Genomic DNA, 17,791 nt, shown 5'->3' on the forward strand with positions numbered 1-17,791 from the left:
GTAGCAGCAGCCTGGCTGCTGTGGTGGGATATGGCATTGGGATATGGCAAGGGACCCCATGTGGGGTCTGCGGGGGGTAACATATCAGGCCATAGCCTTAGCTGAGTGGGGTGACCCTGATGCCACTCACCTTGAGTTGTCAGCTAGTTCCCAGATGCACGGCATGAACCAAGATGGAGACAGTTGTGCTGGCAGCTACCAAGGGTGTGCCCAGCAGGTGGGTTGTTCAAATTCATATCCTTGCCCTATGCCATGCCAACCCCATTTGCTTCCTGTTATCAATAAATTCTTAACCCATACATGGGGCTGGTATGCCTCATTTCCTCCTCTATTTCAGGGACTGCCCTTTTGCACATGCCACACAACTCAGGTTAGTGATAGTCTACCAGACCAGGTATTCCCAAACTTGGCCCTCCAGATGTTTTGGGACTACAACTCCCATCATACTCAGCTAACAAGACCAGTGGTCAGGGATGATGGGAATTGTAGTCCCAAAACATCTGGAGGGCCAAGTTTGGGGAAGCCTGTACCAGACTAAAAGAGGAAATTTCCACGCTAATCTGAAATGAAGAATGGGCAAAATGTAAAATAAGCTTTCTGAATTTTCTGTATGTACCTTTTCCAATTACAGCATTTTGCTACACGCTACTTCAATCCCCAAGCGCCAATAGATTCTGGGAAGGTCTATGCTTTATGCAGGGTTTGGTTCCCTTGGAATGAGGATCAGTGGAGATTGTGGGGTATTTACAATATATATGGTTTTATTTACACAGACAGTATATACAACCTGAGCATACGATGGAGGCGCTTGCAGCATTAACACTCCAGTAATCTTGCTTCTTCAACTCAGCTTTGGATCCAGCACAGAGAAAGGCATGCCTCTGTCCCTTCAGCTTCCAGCATCAGACCCACTCTCTCACACAATCTTCCACACCCAGCCCCCTTGACCTATCGTTCTTCATTCTAGAATGACATGGCATTCAGCCAGGTGAGGTGGGAAAAGGCCCACCCATTTGTCACTATGGCAACAGAGCAACATCTTTGGATATGTTAAATCATGGCGCCTAACTAGGCAGCCAAAGCCATTAACTTGACAAAGGAAGTAGTTTGGCAGCCTGCCTCTTATATAGCCTAACCTCAAAGATAGAGGATCGCCAGCTGGGAGAGGAGCCAGGGTATCATCGAGACTGACTTCCTGAAACTCACTGTACATTTCTCTCATGCTGAAATCTTGACCTTCTTGAGTCTCCTTTTATGAAAAGCAAGTTATTGGTGCTTAGGAAGCTATGAGGAAAAACTAATATATCTCTTTTCCAGCTTTAAGCTTTCAAGAATGAGTGTGACAAATACATCAAAGGAAATAAAGTAGAACAAAACAAAAAGAAACTGAAATATTTTAACTGCAAAGCACCCCATGCTAGCTTTATGTGACTGTTTGTGTGATCAACTTTGGGGGATATTGAAACCAGAGTGAAAGCAGCACCAACTCATTCTTTCTTTGAAATATTTCATGCAGGTGGCTTGGCAAATAGTTATCAAGCATGCAGAATAGTCAGCTCCACAAATTCTATCTACAGTTAACTGACCAAGAGTTACTGGGATGCATAGCTATCAACTTTTCCCTTTTCTTGTGAGGAATCCTATTCGGAATAAGGGAATCTCCCTTTAAAAAAGGGAAACGTTGACAGCTATGCTGGGATGGGAAGCTGTATTTCTTGCAGCAAGAGGAGACCTACCTGGCAGCATTCACTGGCTAGAGATGGAGCAGTTACAGGTGACAGGTCCCCCCCCCCAAGCTAGAAAGAACAAGAACATAATGACAAAGGGGAGGCCAACTTGACCCCATCTATTGCCCAGAAAGTCAACACTTTCCTCTCTCTCCCTCCTCTTGTGTCATATCTATTAAATGGTGGTCCTATGGACAGGGTCTGCTTTCCCTTTTAATATGTGTACAGGGTGTAGAAAAAAATCAGGCACTTAGTATTATTTATCAATTACTCTGAGAACTGCAACCAATGCTACACTGGAAATAACTCAGTAGAGGGCAGTAGCAGAGCAAGATAGTAGCACTGTTTGGGTGTCCTGTGTTTCACCTCGCCCTGCCATCATTTGGACTTAGCACCAGAAGGCCGAAATGAACTGTTGTCTGTTCCTGAATTGTCATTGACATGCGACTGATTTTTGTTCGGCTGCTGCATTGTGAACTCTGTATCATCTATAGCAGGTGTAGGCAACCTAAGGCCCATGGGCTGGATGCGGCCGAATCGCCTTCTCAATCCGGCCCATGGATGGTCTGGGAATCAGCGTGTTTTTACATGAGTAGAATGTGTGCTTTTATTTAAAATGCATCTCTGGGTTATTTGGGGGCCTGCCTACTGTTTTTACATGAATGTGTGCTTTTATTTAAAATGCATCTCTGGGTTATTTGTGGGGCATAGGAATTTGCCCCCCCCCCAAAAAAAATAGTCCGGCCCACCACATGGTCTGAGGGACAGTGGACTGTCCCACAGCTGAAAAAGGTTGCTGACCCCTGATCTATTGCATGGTTTCTATAGGGAACAGATATTAGTATCTAGTACTTTACGCTTTCTGGACTGAATAGCCTATTCCTTTTTAAGCAGAGCCTTTCCAATGAATCAGAAAGGTGTGACCATGTGCTGTTTTTCCTTTTCCTTTTCATCCATTAAACTATACAGTATCCCCTTTCCATGTCATTTCCCTTAAATCATCCCATGCTTTTAGTGTCACTTTTAATTCTGCTGAGATGCAAATGACTCAGTTGTCATAGGAGATGGATTTAGACATGATATCATTTGCAAATTATCTAGTTTTGCAAGGCATTTTTTATTACAAATGCAGAATTTGCACGATGCAAAAGATTATTGTTTGTGTGACAAGGATGGAATTAGGCTTTAAATAAATAGTGATAAAATAGGTCAGTGCCATCCATATTTGTAGAAGCCAAATGTGTTTAAATCAGAATGCAAAAGTAGAGGGAGGAATTTAGTAATCCATATACATTAACATCAATGATTTAGATGCTGCAGGAAAAATATACTAGTCTTCAAGTATTTGGCTGGTACCAGCCATACTTGAATGGGGCTTAAAGATTACAGCCTAAGTGGGGTCATTGCCTTTTTGAAAACTGCAGCAGTACAGGTCTAGTCAAGATAACCTTGCCTAGTAGATCAAAATTTGTACCACTTACATGATACCTACCAGGTTTTTTATATATTACTATTTTTTGATATAACAATGTGCTTAGGGATATTTACCTGTGCATTACAGAAGAGAGGGATATTCAATTATAGGCTGCATCAACAGAAGTATAGTGTTATGTTCAAGGGAAGTAATAGTATTGCGCTATTCTGTCTTGGTCAGACCACACCTGGAGTACTGTGTCCAGATACGGGCACTGCAATTTAATGAGGATATTGACAACAGAAATGTGTGCAGAGGAGGGCAACCAAGGTGATCAAGAGTCTGGAAACCAAGCCTTATAAGGAATGGTTGAGGGAGCTGGGTAAGTTTAGCCTGGAAAAGAGGAGACTGAGAGGAGATCTGATAGCCATCTTCAAATATCTAAAGGGCTGTCACATGGGAGATTGAGGCAAGAGACAGGGCCTTTTCAGTGGTGACTGTACAGCTTTGGAACTCTCCCCAAGGAAAATAATATGGCCCCCTTCATCTTCTTTAAAATAGGCTTTGAGGTCTTTTCTGTTCCAATCTGCCTTTAATTAAAATGCTGTGCGGAATGTTGCTGTTTTACATTACAGTGGTACTTCAGGTTACATATGCTTCAGGTTACATACGCTTCAGGTTACAGACTCCGCTAACCCAGAAATATTACCTCGGGTTAAGAATTTTGCTTCAGGATGAGAAGAGAAATTGTGCAGCAGTGGTGCAGCGGCAGCAGGAGGCCCCATTAGCTAAAGTGGTGCTTCAGGTTAAGAACAGTTTCAGGTTAAGAACAGACCTCTAGAACGAATTAAGTTCTTAACCCGAGGTACCACTGTACTGCTTTTATATATCTCATACTGCTGTTTGACATCTTTCTGCTTTGACATTCTAGAACAGGGGTTGGCAAAGTTTTTGTGGCTTGGGCCGGTTCACGGTCCCACAGATGCTGCAGTGGGCCCGAGTGTGCGTGCATGCATGTGCAAACACTATTTCCGGTGCTCCTTCCAGCGCGAAAGAGGTGTGCGCAGCTTCCCATTGACTGCAGGAGCTTCCTGCAGCCAATGGGAAGCTGACCATTGTCGCAGAAGGCGGGACTCATTCTGCTCTGCACCGGTTTAGCACAGTGCATGGGAGCCGACCGAGCAGGCAGTGGGGGTCCATGGGCCGGTTAAATGACCCCCGTGGGCTGCTTGTGGCCCATGGGCCTTAAGTTGCCAACCCCTGTTCTAGAACATGGGCAGTCAATGTGCTGCCCTCCAGATTCTACTGGAGTACAACGCCCATCAGCTCCAACCAGCAGTGACTACACTGATTCTAGAATCTCAAACACCAAAATTTACTTAGGACTGCATCTCTTTCGCCACTATGAGATATCCATAATATTTGAACAAAAATACAATTGGGGAGATCATGAAGCTGAGGCTCCAATACTTTGGCCACCTCATGAGAAGAGAAGACTCCCTGGAAAAGACCCTGATGTTGGGAAAGATTGAGGGCACAAGGAGAAGGGGACGACAGAGGACGAGATGGATGGATAGTGTTCTCGAAGCTACTAGCATGGGTTTGACCAAACTGCGGGAGGCAGTGGAAGACAGGAGTGCCTGGCGTGCTCTGGTCCATGGGGTCATGAAGAGTCAGACATGACTAAACAACAACAACACCAGTGGCCCACCAGCAAATGTATGGAAAGTGTAGAAAGAAGTGAGATGCAGAACTTTACTTGCCATCCAAAAGAAGAATAAAAGAGTGCCTCAGAACAAGTTTGAAAACATCTTTCAAGAAGCCACTTGCAGGGAGGAGAGAGGCAGAGCAATTTCATTGTTTACATCGTAAAGCATGTATTGCATGACAGGCTCTGACATTTCATTCACAGCTGCATGGAAACCGACTGTGCGCTGATGAAGTCTTTTGCGTACAAGCTGGTTGGGAATCTTAAAAAATACATGAGGCAGACCGAGAATGTGGTTTCCTTAAGTAAAATAAATGACCAGATGCCAAGTATTTAGTTTTTGTATGAAGGGTTCTTTAGAAGCTGGTCAGTTGTTAAAATTCATAACAATGGTTTCGGTGTAATATTTGAGGTTTCCTGTCCTGGAAAAGGCTGTGTTTTACATTTTCTCCTCCTAGTTCCCTTGATAAGCAGAAGGTAACTGAAAAGTATTCCCTGGGATGCATTAAGGTAGAGTAAAATTCTTTCTGCTCCAGTTACTGAAAAAAACCAGAGCAGTGGAAATAACAAAACTTAGAAATCCTATGAAATATACAGTTCATTCAGCTCCAGTAATCTAGGTTGCTTTTTTGAACTCAGCATGCTGAGAAGGCTCTGTGAAAGCCCAAACCAGAACAGGAAATGATTCTTCAAAGAGAAACCAGCTACAACAAAGTTGCACTCGAGGGCTTCTTCTAACCAGACAATATTTCAAGTCTTTTGCTTTTAAGGACCACACTACTGATCACCCAAAGGGACGTGGGTGGTGCTGTGGGTTAAACCACAGAGCCTAGGACTTGCTGATCAGAAGGTCGGTGGTTCAAATCCCCATAACAGGGTTGCTCGGTCCCCACTCCTGCCAACCTAGCAGTTCGAAAGCACATCAAAGTGCAAGTAGATAAATAGGTACCGCTCCGGCGGGAAGGTAAACGGCATTTCCGTGCGCTGCTCTGGTTCGCCAGACGTGGCTTAGTCATGCTGGCCATGTGACCCGGAAGCTGTACACCAGCTCCCTCAGCCAATAAAGCAAGATGAGCGCCGCAACCCCAGAGTCGGTCATGACTGGACCTAATGGTCAGGGGTCACTTTACCTTTACTGATCACACGACCAGCTTTCTCAAAATCACTAGAATAGTGTTACAGATGATCAGCTGTTCCTATTGCTCAACAGAAGATGGGGAAGTATCTGAAATAGATCTTATCCTAAATCTCTCAGAATATATAATTTTCTGAGAAAATTTATAATATTTTTTCCTGTTCTTACTCTCTGCTCAGAAAATGAGGGCCATTTTGCAAAATTTCCTTTGAATATTCACTCTTGTACGTTTATGTGACGGTTGCTGTACCTCACACTCCTTCCTTGCAATAATGTCTGAAATGAGACTAAGTATGGAGGATTTCAGAGAATAAAAAATGGCGGCCAGGCTAAAAAGCAAGCCAGAGAGGGAGAACATTTTTCCACACAGCTCCATGTCCTACTTGGATATGACAGCTCAGCAGTGGTGATGCTCTCTAGGTGCATTCTGCATCAGGTTTATAGAACCCAAGACATTTAGGTCCTTACAGCTGAGCACCAGCAGCTAGAATTGGGCTCAGAAGCAGAGTCAAGTTTCCTGTAAACGTGCTCTCTCAGAGTGAATGCAAAAAGACCACCCATCCATAGCAATTCCCTGTTGTCAAAATGGAAGAATTCACTTTCCATTTAAATCCAGCTTATTACTGAATTGAGGCACTCATTCATCGCTTCCAGAGTCTCACCTGATGCCAAAGCTATGGGATCTCCTATGTGGTACATGGCTATATTCTCTAGTCATCAGAAAGTTTGATTAGAGCTAAATGAAAAAAACATGCAAATGATTAGGAATACAATATTTATTGTAGAAGAGATCCACTGAAACTCCTATGGAGGGACTTAAGAGACAAGGGAGAGAGAAAGACCTTCACAAATCAAGGTATTTATTGTATTTGGAATTCCAGCTTTAACTACAGCTTCCCAAAGTTGTTAAGTGTAAGAACAGTAAGCTGCTCTGATGATTAATATATGATTCATTTGGTTCATTAATATGTGATACATTTCTAATTTTCAGGAGGTTCTGTTGGTGCAAGGACTATTGATTTTGTTAGTAATTCTATAATGGGGGGGCAGGTGACATCTTTGCTACAGCAGCATGGCAGCCTAAACTGGAGCCCAAGTTTTCTCTTGTACCTATTTTTCTACATTAAAATAAAAATAAAAACGATCTGTTTCTGAGCCACTCTGTGACTCTGCTCCCTCCTCTTTGATCTGTGCTTCAAGTTCTAAACTCTACTGCATGAAATGAATATCTGTGTTCAATCATTGACTATAATGGGAAAATCGTAATAAAACCCAACTCCTCCTCTTTTCCAAGTCAAGGAAAAAAATAAGCCTATATGGATAATAGAGTAGTGGGAGAATAAGAAATAAGACATAACTGATTTGCCATTCAGTCGTGCATTCGCTAGGGCACGAAAGGGTATTGACAATAGTAAGTGAAGAAAGCATGGGAAGAACAGAATGTTTAGCTTAGAGGGGAAAAGAATAAGGACAAGACCACAGTGATTTCCAGCATAATAATAATAGTAGTAGTAGTAATAATAATAATAATAATAATAATAATAATAATAATAATAATTTATTTATTTATACCCCGCCCATCTGGCTGGGCTTCCCCAGCCACTCTGGGTGGTTTCCAACAAAATATTAAAATACCGCAATACATCAAACATTAAAAGCTTCCCTAAACAGGGCTGCCTATAGAGTTCAGGGGCTGCAAAATTGGGTTGCACAGTGGTGGGTTTCTGCAAGATCTCAAGGGGTTCTCACAAGATTCTATAAAATGCTTGAGATCTCAATGAGATTTTGGCAAACTCTTGCAAGATTTCAGCAAGCTCTATGGGATCTCATCATATCTCACTGCTGGCTTCTCCAGTGCTGCCAGTGGCAGAGTGGGCAGGGTGCCGGCACGGGCACGGGCACGGGCACGGGCACTGCATCTTGGGCTTCTGCCACCTAAGGCAGCTGCCTCAGCCCACCTCATGCGCAGGCTGGCCCCAATAGTATGAACAATGTTGCACCAGGCAGCCTTGCTGCTGAAAGTAAATGGGGCTGTGCAATGGCCCTCCAATCTGCCCTGTGGGCCCAGGACCAGGCTGATTCACTGTGTGCAACCCCAGGGATCACCCAGCCCAGATCTGCCAATGAAGTAATTTGGAGTAGGGCTGAGGGTTTTACCACACATTTAAAACAGGGTTTCAAAATATGGCTGGGAAGGGGGCACACAGGTTCAGATCCTGCATGGGGCTGCTCCTTCATGAGTAGCTTCCCTGCACTTCTCCTTCCTGCTGGGCCTCTCCTCCTTCCTGCCCCCTGAAGTATCACTGTACATTACCCTTCCATTTACCAACTGCTAGGCGCTGTGGGTTAAACCACAGAGCCTAGGGCTTGCCGATCAGAAGGTCGGCAGTTCGAATCCCCGCGACGGGATGAGCTCCCATTGCTCGGTCCCTGCTCCTGCCAACCTAGCAGTTCAAAAGCACATCAAAGTGCAAGTAGATAAATAGGTACCGCTCCGGCGGGAAGGTAAACGGCGTTTCCGTGCGCTGCTCTGGTTTGCCAGAAGCAGCTTAGTCATGCTGGCCACATGACCTGGAAGCTGTACGCCGGCTCCCTCGGCCAATAAAGCAAGATGAGCGCTGCAACCCCAGAGTCTGAATGGACCTAATGGTCGGGGGTCCCTTTACCATATTACCTTTTAAGCAAGAGGATCCAATCCTGTGTTGTGCTGCACCTTCACAAGCAGATTCTATGCTCACAGCCTGTTAAATAAATAAGTAAAACACAGTAGACAAATCAGAGTGGGGAGAAAATCCTCTTTAAGAAGTCTGGGTTTTTTTGCCCCCCCAATAACCCCCCCCAATACTCTTCCAGCAAGTAAGTATAGCTGAGTGGGGAATGCTTCCAAAATTCACCTAGATTTTTTGCATTCTTCATTGGATGCACTGGGAATGGCCCTAGAAACTAAGCAGAAAAGATCCTTGGAGAAATATAACTCTTATAAAGCAATTTCATTTCCAATGGCAAGTGAGCTGTCACAAACTAATTGTTCTTTGGCCGCTCCTGGGAGGTTCACCACCTGTTCGCCGTCTTCCTCCATAGACCAAAGGAGTGTGTAGAGTAAATATAAAAGCAGCAGTCAAGTCAAATTGTTGCCTGCAGCCAAACAGTCTCAAGCTGCGAGCTCATCAGCTCTGATAAACTAAGCAGGTTGAGGCGAGGTCAGAACTTGGTGAGGAGGCAGCCAGAGACATTCCGAATGCTGCAGGAAATGGCGCAGGAAAGACAGATGGGCCCCCTTCTCAGCACTAGGAAACAAACCAGGCCCCAAATGTGGTGCTATGAGGCCAGAATGTCATTGGGGGTGGCTGCTCTTTCTCAATTAGCAGCCCAGGAGGATACATTGATTGCTGGTAAACTTCTAATGGTAGAACAGCCGCCACACTTCTTACTTAGTTAGGCATCTGGAGACATTGTAAGAAAAATGTCCACAAACCCCCTACTCCTAAGCAAACACAGTTCAGAAGAGGCTCCTTTGGCCCCAGCAGGAGTGTTGGGAGCTGATACATATGCTCCTAGACAACCTCAGCTTCTGACATATAACAAAACCACAATGAAGTGTAATAACAATTTTGCCATAACAGAGAGGACAGAGACTGAAAGTCTTCTCTGTGGGAACTTTTACACAACCAATGTCTCTTGACGAAACAAACAGCAAAGGGGGGGGGGGTCTTTAGCAGAATCAACACATTGGAAAAGCAAGTTTTTTGTTTCAGTGCCATAATTGGTACACTGTTTGGGTTAATGGAAACAGGAATTCTTACTGTAGACCCGCAGACGGGGCCTACCAGCAAAGAAACTGAAGTTGGTGATCGTTTGGAGGTACATCAAGATGGGGATAGGTCTGAGATCTCTACGTCCCTATCAGATTCAGTAGCAAAACAATTGAATGACATCTATCAAGATTGGAACTTGAACTCAGAGGCCTGCTTTTACAATATGAATGCTCAGGAGATGGACTTGGAATTGTTTTCCATTTTTGATCTAAGCCCTTCTGATCCAAGGCTATTTATAGTGGATGAGTATGCTGAAAACTCACTTGCTACCTTCCAAGGAAATGATCTTGGTCTGTCAGCTAACCTAATTTGTTCAAACCCCAATCTGGCATCTGGAGAGCCAGTGTGGTGTAGTGGTTAAGAGCGCTAGACTCATAATCTGGGGAACCGGGTTCGCGTCTCCGCTCCTCCACATGCAGCTTCTGGGTGACCTTGGGCCAGTCACACTTCTTTGAAGTCTCTCAGCCCCACTCACCTCACAGAGCGTTTGTTGTGAGGGAGGAAGGGAAAGGAGAATGTTAGCCACTTTGAGACTCCTTTGGGTAGTGATAAAGCAGGATATCAAATCCAAACTCTTCTTCTTCTTTTGACCGAACTCTGGAGGCTACAGGTTGACACTCCATGTTTCCTGCCCCACAGTGCAGACGGGAGTAAAAGGCAGTGAACGATGGATTAATAAACACACCTGGAAAGTCCAAATTCCAATGATGACTCTTCTAGAAAGAGGTATCCAGATGTTCTACAGGTGGTCATTCAGTAATGAAATCCAGTGGAATAATGAAAGCAGAATCTAAGCTGCAAGCAGGAATTCAAGCCATTGTAGGGGCTTCCCTGGATTTAGGAAATGGTTTAAATTTTAAATACCTGTCTAATTGTGACCAGAGAGGCAGTATCAAACTAAACTTTCAGGATCCAGATGTACAGGATAAATTTTGGTTATTGATTCATATGTTCCCGTCCCGCACCCAATGGCAAATTAGAAATCCATTCCCTGTACTTACTAGATGAAAGGAATTGCAGTCTGGAAAAGGCAACTTGAGAGGATGGAGCAGGAGGTTCTCAAGTCATATGACTCCTGCCTTTGTCACCTATACTAATAATACCCAGATGTGCTCCAATGGACAAGAAAGGAAGATTCATTATATTGGCACAAATGCAAGCATTGGAAGAAATATGCCCAGGTTAATTCTCCCAAACTCCTACCCTGCTAATCTATCTTCCAGAAATCAAAGGGATTATCCATGAAGAAATGCTGAAGATAAACCCAGGCCTAGGGATAATTATAGAAAAGCAAATTATAATATCTTTAGCTCTCCTTTAAGATACCATAACTGACTAGAAAACATACAGAAAGGTCTTAACATCCAGAAGGGTATTAACCCAACCTGGTGGGTTGGGTTAATAAGAAGGCAGATAAGGATTTTATTTGTCTGTTCTAGTGATTTGATATAGTAAGTTTGCGAGAAACTTGGTTTCAGGAACTTAACCCTTTCCCCTGCCACACACACATAATTACAGGGTTATAACTCTTTTAGCCAGCCAGCTGTTAATAAATTTAAAGGGGGGCAAGGAATTGGGAGCTTGACTGCCTTGATATCATTTGATTTGGCAGAGGAAGTTTAGACAGCTGATTTTGGAATTCAAAATAATTCTATTTTGCCGGTACAGATCAAAACTGAATTAGGAAGCATGTTATTCTGTATAAACATCTGCCTTCCCCCTACTAATATTCTGTCACTGATCACCAAGATCATGAAGCACAAAACTTGAAATACGTGGAGGGTTATATCTAACTAAGCTGACATGAAAGGACTTTAGTCATGTTTTAATTTCAATGAATCTACTCCAAACATTACAATATGCCGTGATTACTACCAAAGGTACAAGATGGATAGTTTTTTTATATCCATAAGATGAAACGGAGGACAGGATGTCTACCGTACCCAACATAATATTGTATTGAAAGAGTGCCTTCCATTTCAAATGGCTAATTAGATTATTTTATGGGTCATAAATCATTGAAAGAAAAATTAGCGTAACATTCTGACTGAACAATATATATTGCATGCTTATTTTTACTGGAGAGGGCAGCATATTTTTCACTGGAAAATTAGACGTTTGATTTTCAGAGTTCAAACAAGCAATTTTCTTTAAATAGATATAGATATAGATCCCTACCTTGCTTGTCTAAATGCATGACTACAGATCCAGAGAGCAAAACACTGTGCCATAATAAGCATCTGACTCTTTATTTCAAAAAGGCTTCCTTTTATATTCCATAATGTCCTTTTAAATGCTCTTTATATGTTCTAATAGCCTTGCCAGCAAGATAACTGCTTGGAACTTTGTCGGGTTTAATTCAGTTTCCCAGGATGGTAGAGCAATTTCTTTGATTCTTGATTCCAACATGTGTGAATGTGTGAGGCAAACTGTGAAGGCTTCCCCCAGGCTCACCATGGTGCTTCCCATTTGGTGCTCTGTGGAGGAGTACATTTTGCTTCTCACCAGCAATTCAAGCTGATGCTCAGCTTCCAATTCCAGTACCCCAGTCGCCTTGCTCTAAATTAATCTCAAGCTAGGTATCTTGATTCAAGAAATGTTCAGATTAAGAACTACTGCAAGGATATTGAAAAAGGCAAGCATATTTATTCAATAGGGGTTTTGTTTTGTTTTTAAATATATTAATCCACCTTTCAGGGCCTCTACCCTTGCAAAGTGGCTCAACATAATTGTTTGACAAACAGCAAATTGCAATGCACTAAAAGTTCAAATTATTAAAATAACACTAAAATGATATTGGGAGACATCAACAGCAGATGAAACAATGGGTAAAGTGCAGCACCATACAATGGGCTATGGAATAATAATAAAAAAACACTCTTTAAGGATGCAATCCTACTCTTACTTGCAGGAGACAGCAGCCACGAAGTTAAAAGACGCCTGCTTCTTGGGAGAAAAGCAATGACAAACCTAGACAGCATCTTAAAAAGCAGAGAGATCACCTTGCCAACAAAGGTCCGTATAGTTAAAGCTATGGTTTTCCCAGTAGTGATGTATGGAAGTGAGAGCTGGACCATAAAGAAGGCTGATTGCCAAAGAATTGAAGCTTTTGAATTATGGTGCTGGAGGAGACTCTTGAGAGTCCCATGGACTGCAAGAAGATCAAACCTCTCCATTCTTAAGGAAATCAGCCCTGAGTGCTCACTGGAAGGACAGATCGTGAAGCTGAGGCTCCAATACTTTGGCCACTTCATGAGAAGAGAAGACTCCCTGGAAAAGACCCTGATGTTGGGAAAGATGGAGGGCACAAGGAGAAGGGGACGACAGAGGACGAGATGGTTGGGCAGTGTTCTTGAAGCTACCAGCATGAGTTTGACTAAACTGCGGGAGGCAGTGGAAGACAGGAGTGCCTGGCGTGCTCTGGTCCATGGGGTCACGAAGAGTCGGACACGACTAAATGACTAAACAACCACAAAGCCGAATGGAACACAGTGGGTTTTACATCTGACTTAGCTTATATAAAATTGCACTGCAAGGCTGTATGCCAACAAAGAAAGGGCAATGTTTGTAGTGGGTGCAGCTTAGTGGAGCTTGCTGCTTACCTGACATTTCTCCTGTTGCCACACTGCTGCATACCAAGGTAGAGAAGAGGAAGAAAAAGTTGACCTTGCTGACCATGGCAGAGTCTGTTCTTATAGCAGGCCAAGCCCTGGATCCCACCCCACACCCCAGCTGTATCCACTCAGCCAGAAATCAGACAATAGCCCATACTGCAGTGAGCACAAACACCCATGGGGGGGGGCATTACAACCACTGAACCTCTTAGACTTGCTGATCAGAAGGCCAGCAGTTCAAATCCCCACGACGGGGTGAGCTCCCGTTGCTCTGTCCCAGCTCCTGCCAACCTAGAAGTTCGAAAGCACACCAGTGCAAGTAGATAAATAGGTACCGCTGCGGCAGAAAGCTAAACGGTGTTTCCATGCGCTCTGGTTTCCATCACGGCATTCCGCTGTGCCACAAGTGGTTTAGTCATGCTGGCCACATGACCCAGAAAGCTGTCTGTGGACAAACACCGGCTCCCTCGGCCTGAAAGCGAGATGAGCACTGCAACTCCATAGTCACCTTTGATTGGACTTAACCGTCCAGGGGTCCTTTACCTTTTTTGTGCTGGTGCCCCCAAAAGATGCTTTCCTTCCCCCATGCTTATCGGCTTCCCACAGGTATCTGTTTGGTTACCATGGGAAACTTTGGAAGGGGTGTCAGAGAACTCAACTGAAATGGGAAATGGTACCAGAAATTGTGTCTGTGTGTCCACCTGTAAACAGGAACACAAATCAGGCAGGCAAGTATAATTGGTATTTGCTATCATCTTCAGATCCTAGACTCATAGAATTGTGGAGTTTGAAGGGATTCCATGGGTCCAAGTCCTTGCCACAAAGGAATCACAGTTCGCAATTCATTGTTGTTATTTGTCCCCAGTACATTATTGATTACCTTCCCCCCACTTACAGTGAATAGTGTGGAATCATATGACAACAACACAACTGATTACATTATTACATTTGGCCACAGAAAAATAAATAATCTTTTTCTTTTGCGGAAGCCAAACTGCAGCAGAATGGAAATGGCACTGAAGAACAAAATGGAAAATGTTGCCTTTTTATATCCCTAGCATGTGGGATATATCATGTGATGCAGTTGGCTCTTCTCATTTTTTCATAGGCAGCAGTAATAATAATGGTGATGATATTGTGAATTCTGGTGATTATTATTTTTTTTAAAAAATCCTGTATTCTGCAATTGTTTTCTTTAAAATAAAATGTGTGGCTTCATTCTAACTGCCCAGAATTGGCAAAGAGGAATGATGAGGCCATCAAGAGGCTAATGGGAAGCTACTCATTCCCCCACCAGATAGTACAAATTTGTGGTGATATATTTAAGTAGCATTTATATGTTCTCACTATTTTGAGGAAGCCTCATTCAAGTATAACGATCAAAAGAAGAATTTAGAGCTAAACACATTAAGGAGAATTTGCAGAGGGGAAATTGTTGTAAATTACCTCTCCTCCTTAAGGTTCATAGCAACCTCTGGGTCAGCCGTTTCTCTTCTGCAGAAATAGAAATGCCTTAATTAAGGAAAACTTGCAATTTCTAAGAGAGAGGATCTTAAAATGGTGGGTTTAAATGCCAGCTTATAGGGCTCTATTATTGAAAAGCTTGAAATTTAAAGAGTATATTAACCTCACCATAGAAAATTAGAACCAAATATATGTATGTTGGAATAATAATAATAATAATAACAACAACAGATTTGCCATTACAGTCACTACATAGAAGTGGAGCTTCTGTCATCAGAAGTTTTATCCACGGGAAATCTAATCAGTTCTTATAGCCATTACCAAACACAATGTTTTCATGGGTCAATTTGGTGGTCAGATTTTGAAAAGAAGAATGAAAATGGAATTGTATCTAATGGAAAGTACTATCCTAGATATGGAGACCAACCAGCATTAGGGAAGTTGCAGATATCTGCAGAAAAAAATGCTATATGTATTCAGTCATTGATACCAGCAGTGAAATGGTGGTGGCATTAATATTTATTATCATCCTCATCCTCATTATTCTATTAGTATTATTTATTGAATTTATATACCACCCCATACACGGAGGTCTCAGAGTAATTCGCAGAACAAAATCAAAATAAAAAACCACAAAATACATAATCAAAATAAAAACAACAACCCAATAACACCCCCCCCCTATTTTAAAAGGGCATAGGACATCAATCAAATCAACCAAAGGCTTGGTTAAAAAGGAATGTTTCTGCCTGGCACCTGGCAGTGTATAATGAAGGTGCCAGGCAAACTTCCCTGGGGAGAGCATTCCACAGACGGGGAGCCAGTGCAGAGAAGGCCCATTCTCATGTTGCCACCCTCCGGACCTCTCAAGGAGGAGACACACGAAGAAGGACCTCAGAAGATGATCTCAGGGTCCGGGTAGGTTCATAGAATCATAGAATCATTCAATCATAGAGTTGGAAGAGACCACAAGGGCCATCGAGTCCAACCCCCTGCCAAGCAGGTTCGTATGGAAAGAGGCAGTCCCCAAGGTATAGAAGTCCTGAGCTGTTTAAGGCTTAATAGGTCAAAACCAGCACTTTGAATAGGGCCCAGAAACTAATTGGTAGCCAGTGGTCAGACTAGGATCAGTGTAATATGCTCAAACAGTCTTGCTCCAGTGAGCAACTTGGCCGCTGAATATTTCCTGCCCTATAGGAAATATCAGTACAGTGGTACCTTGGGTTATAGACGCTTCAGGTTACAGACTCCACTAACCCAGAGATTGTACCTCGGTTTAAGAACTTTACTTCAGGATGAGAACAGAAATTGTGTGCCGGCAGTGCGGCGGCAGCAGGAGGCCCCATTACCTAAAGTGGTACCTCAGGTTAAGAACAGTTTCAGGATAAGAACGGACCTCCAGAACGAATTAAGTTCTTAACCCGAGGTACCACTATATCGGAAATACCCAGTTAGCATGATTCATTCTAGGTATTGACCTACTGTTCTTGCTGCAGTTGTTTTGGTCACAATTTAGACCCATTCTTGAAATATAGGAAGCACCTTCCTTCATGAGCCTAGGAATGTCCTTCATGGGTGTCGGGGAGCTCTATAGAAAAGCATTCAGGTAACAGAAATATCCATGGCTTTTTTCCTGCAATATCCCTTCCTCACTCCATTCCCACAAAATATGGTAGGGGCTTAAACATCACTATTGAATAGAGTCTGAAATGATCTGGAACTACATTTAGAACCCATATTTTTCTTTTCCTCCTGGAAATCTGCTTCTTCCCTTTTAGAATATCATGTATAATAAGAGAAAGGTTGGTTTTTGAGATTGCACAATTTGATCAGAATCCATTTGCTTGCTTGGCATGTGTTATAGTGCTGGGCCATACAAGGGAGCTGGCTGGAGGCAGCCTAGCTATGAACAGCCAGCTCTGAGGACTGTGTGAGATTACGAGACCGCTGAGTACTCCCCTAATTTCCCGAGCACCAGTATATAAAGTAGGCTTCTGGTAATGGCAGGAAAAAACAACAACCAGTGATTCCCAGATAAAAACCCAAGGGGACTCTAAAAGGTCTTTAAAAAGTTCCACTTCATTAACATCCCCACTTAATTACACTGGTTTTTATAAACAATTTAGAGATTCTGCACTAATCCTGTAAATAGAGATGCGGGTAAAATACCGCTAAAGAAAATGATGAAAAACAAAGAACAGTCCCTCCTTTTTTGTTTTATGCGGCTTACAATTACAACGGTAGATACATAGCTAATTCATATTATATTTTTTGTTTCTTTTTGGCTGCAGTTTGTTTAGTGCTACGACGACGATGATGATGATGAAAAGCAATTTGTGGTTAATATCAGCAGAATAGACACAACAGAGAAAAGTCATTACCAAGGCGGGAATGAATTAGAAATAAAGCCATTTTGGCAGAAGCAAATTATTGTTTACTTGATTGTATGGATCATTGGCTTTTGATATTAAAGTGACCTGTTTGTTCCATAAAGCTCTTTGCAAAAAAGAGAAAAGAGGGGGGAAAGCTAACTTACACAATATTAGAAGTGGAAGTCAGAATGTTACAGAATATAGTAGTCTTAAAAACAATTGTGGCACCATCATCCAGAAGTTCCCTAAACATTCTGGAACATCTCATGCCTTGAAATGAGGGGCTGAGGATGTGGTCAGTATTACAAGTATGCAGTTTTCTCATTATTTAGTTTAGGCCATTCATTCAAATGGAAATACATCATTAGGCATCTAAAACTGCACCCAGACATCCTGCTGGAGCTGTCTGTGGTGCTGAGCATCAGCAATGAGGTTGACTGTGTGATTCAGTCATCTGCTTAAGGCTCAATCATAGACAGCGTGACCTTAGTGCTAGAGCAGTATCTAAGGAAAAAATGTAGTACACCCTGCCATGTTGATTG

This window comes from Podarcis erhardii (genome assembly GCF_964252035.2).
Source record: "Podarcis erhardii genome assembly, chromosome: 5".
Lineage (NCBI taxonomy): Eukaryota > Metazoa > Chordata > Lepidosauria > Squamata > Lacertidae > Podarcis > Podarcis erhardii.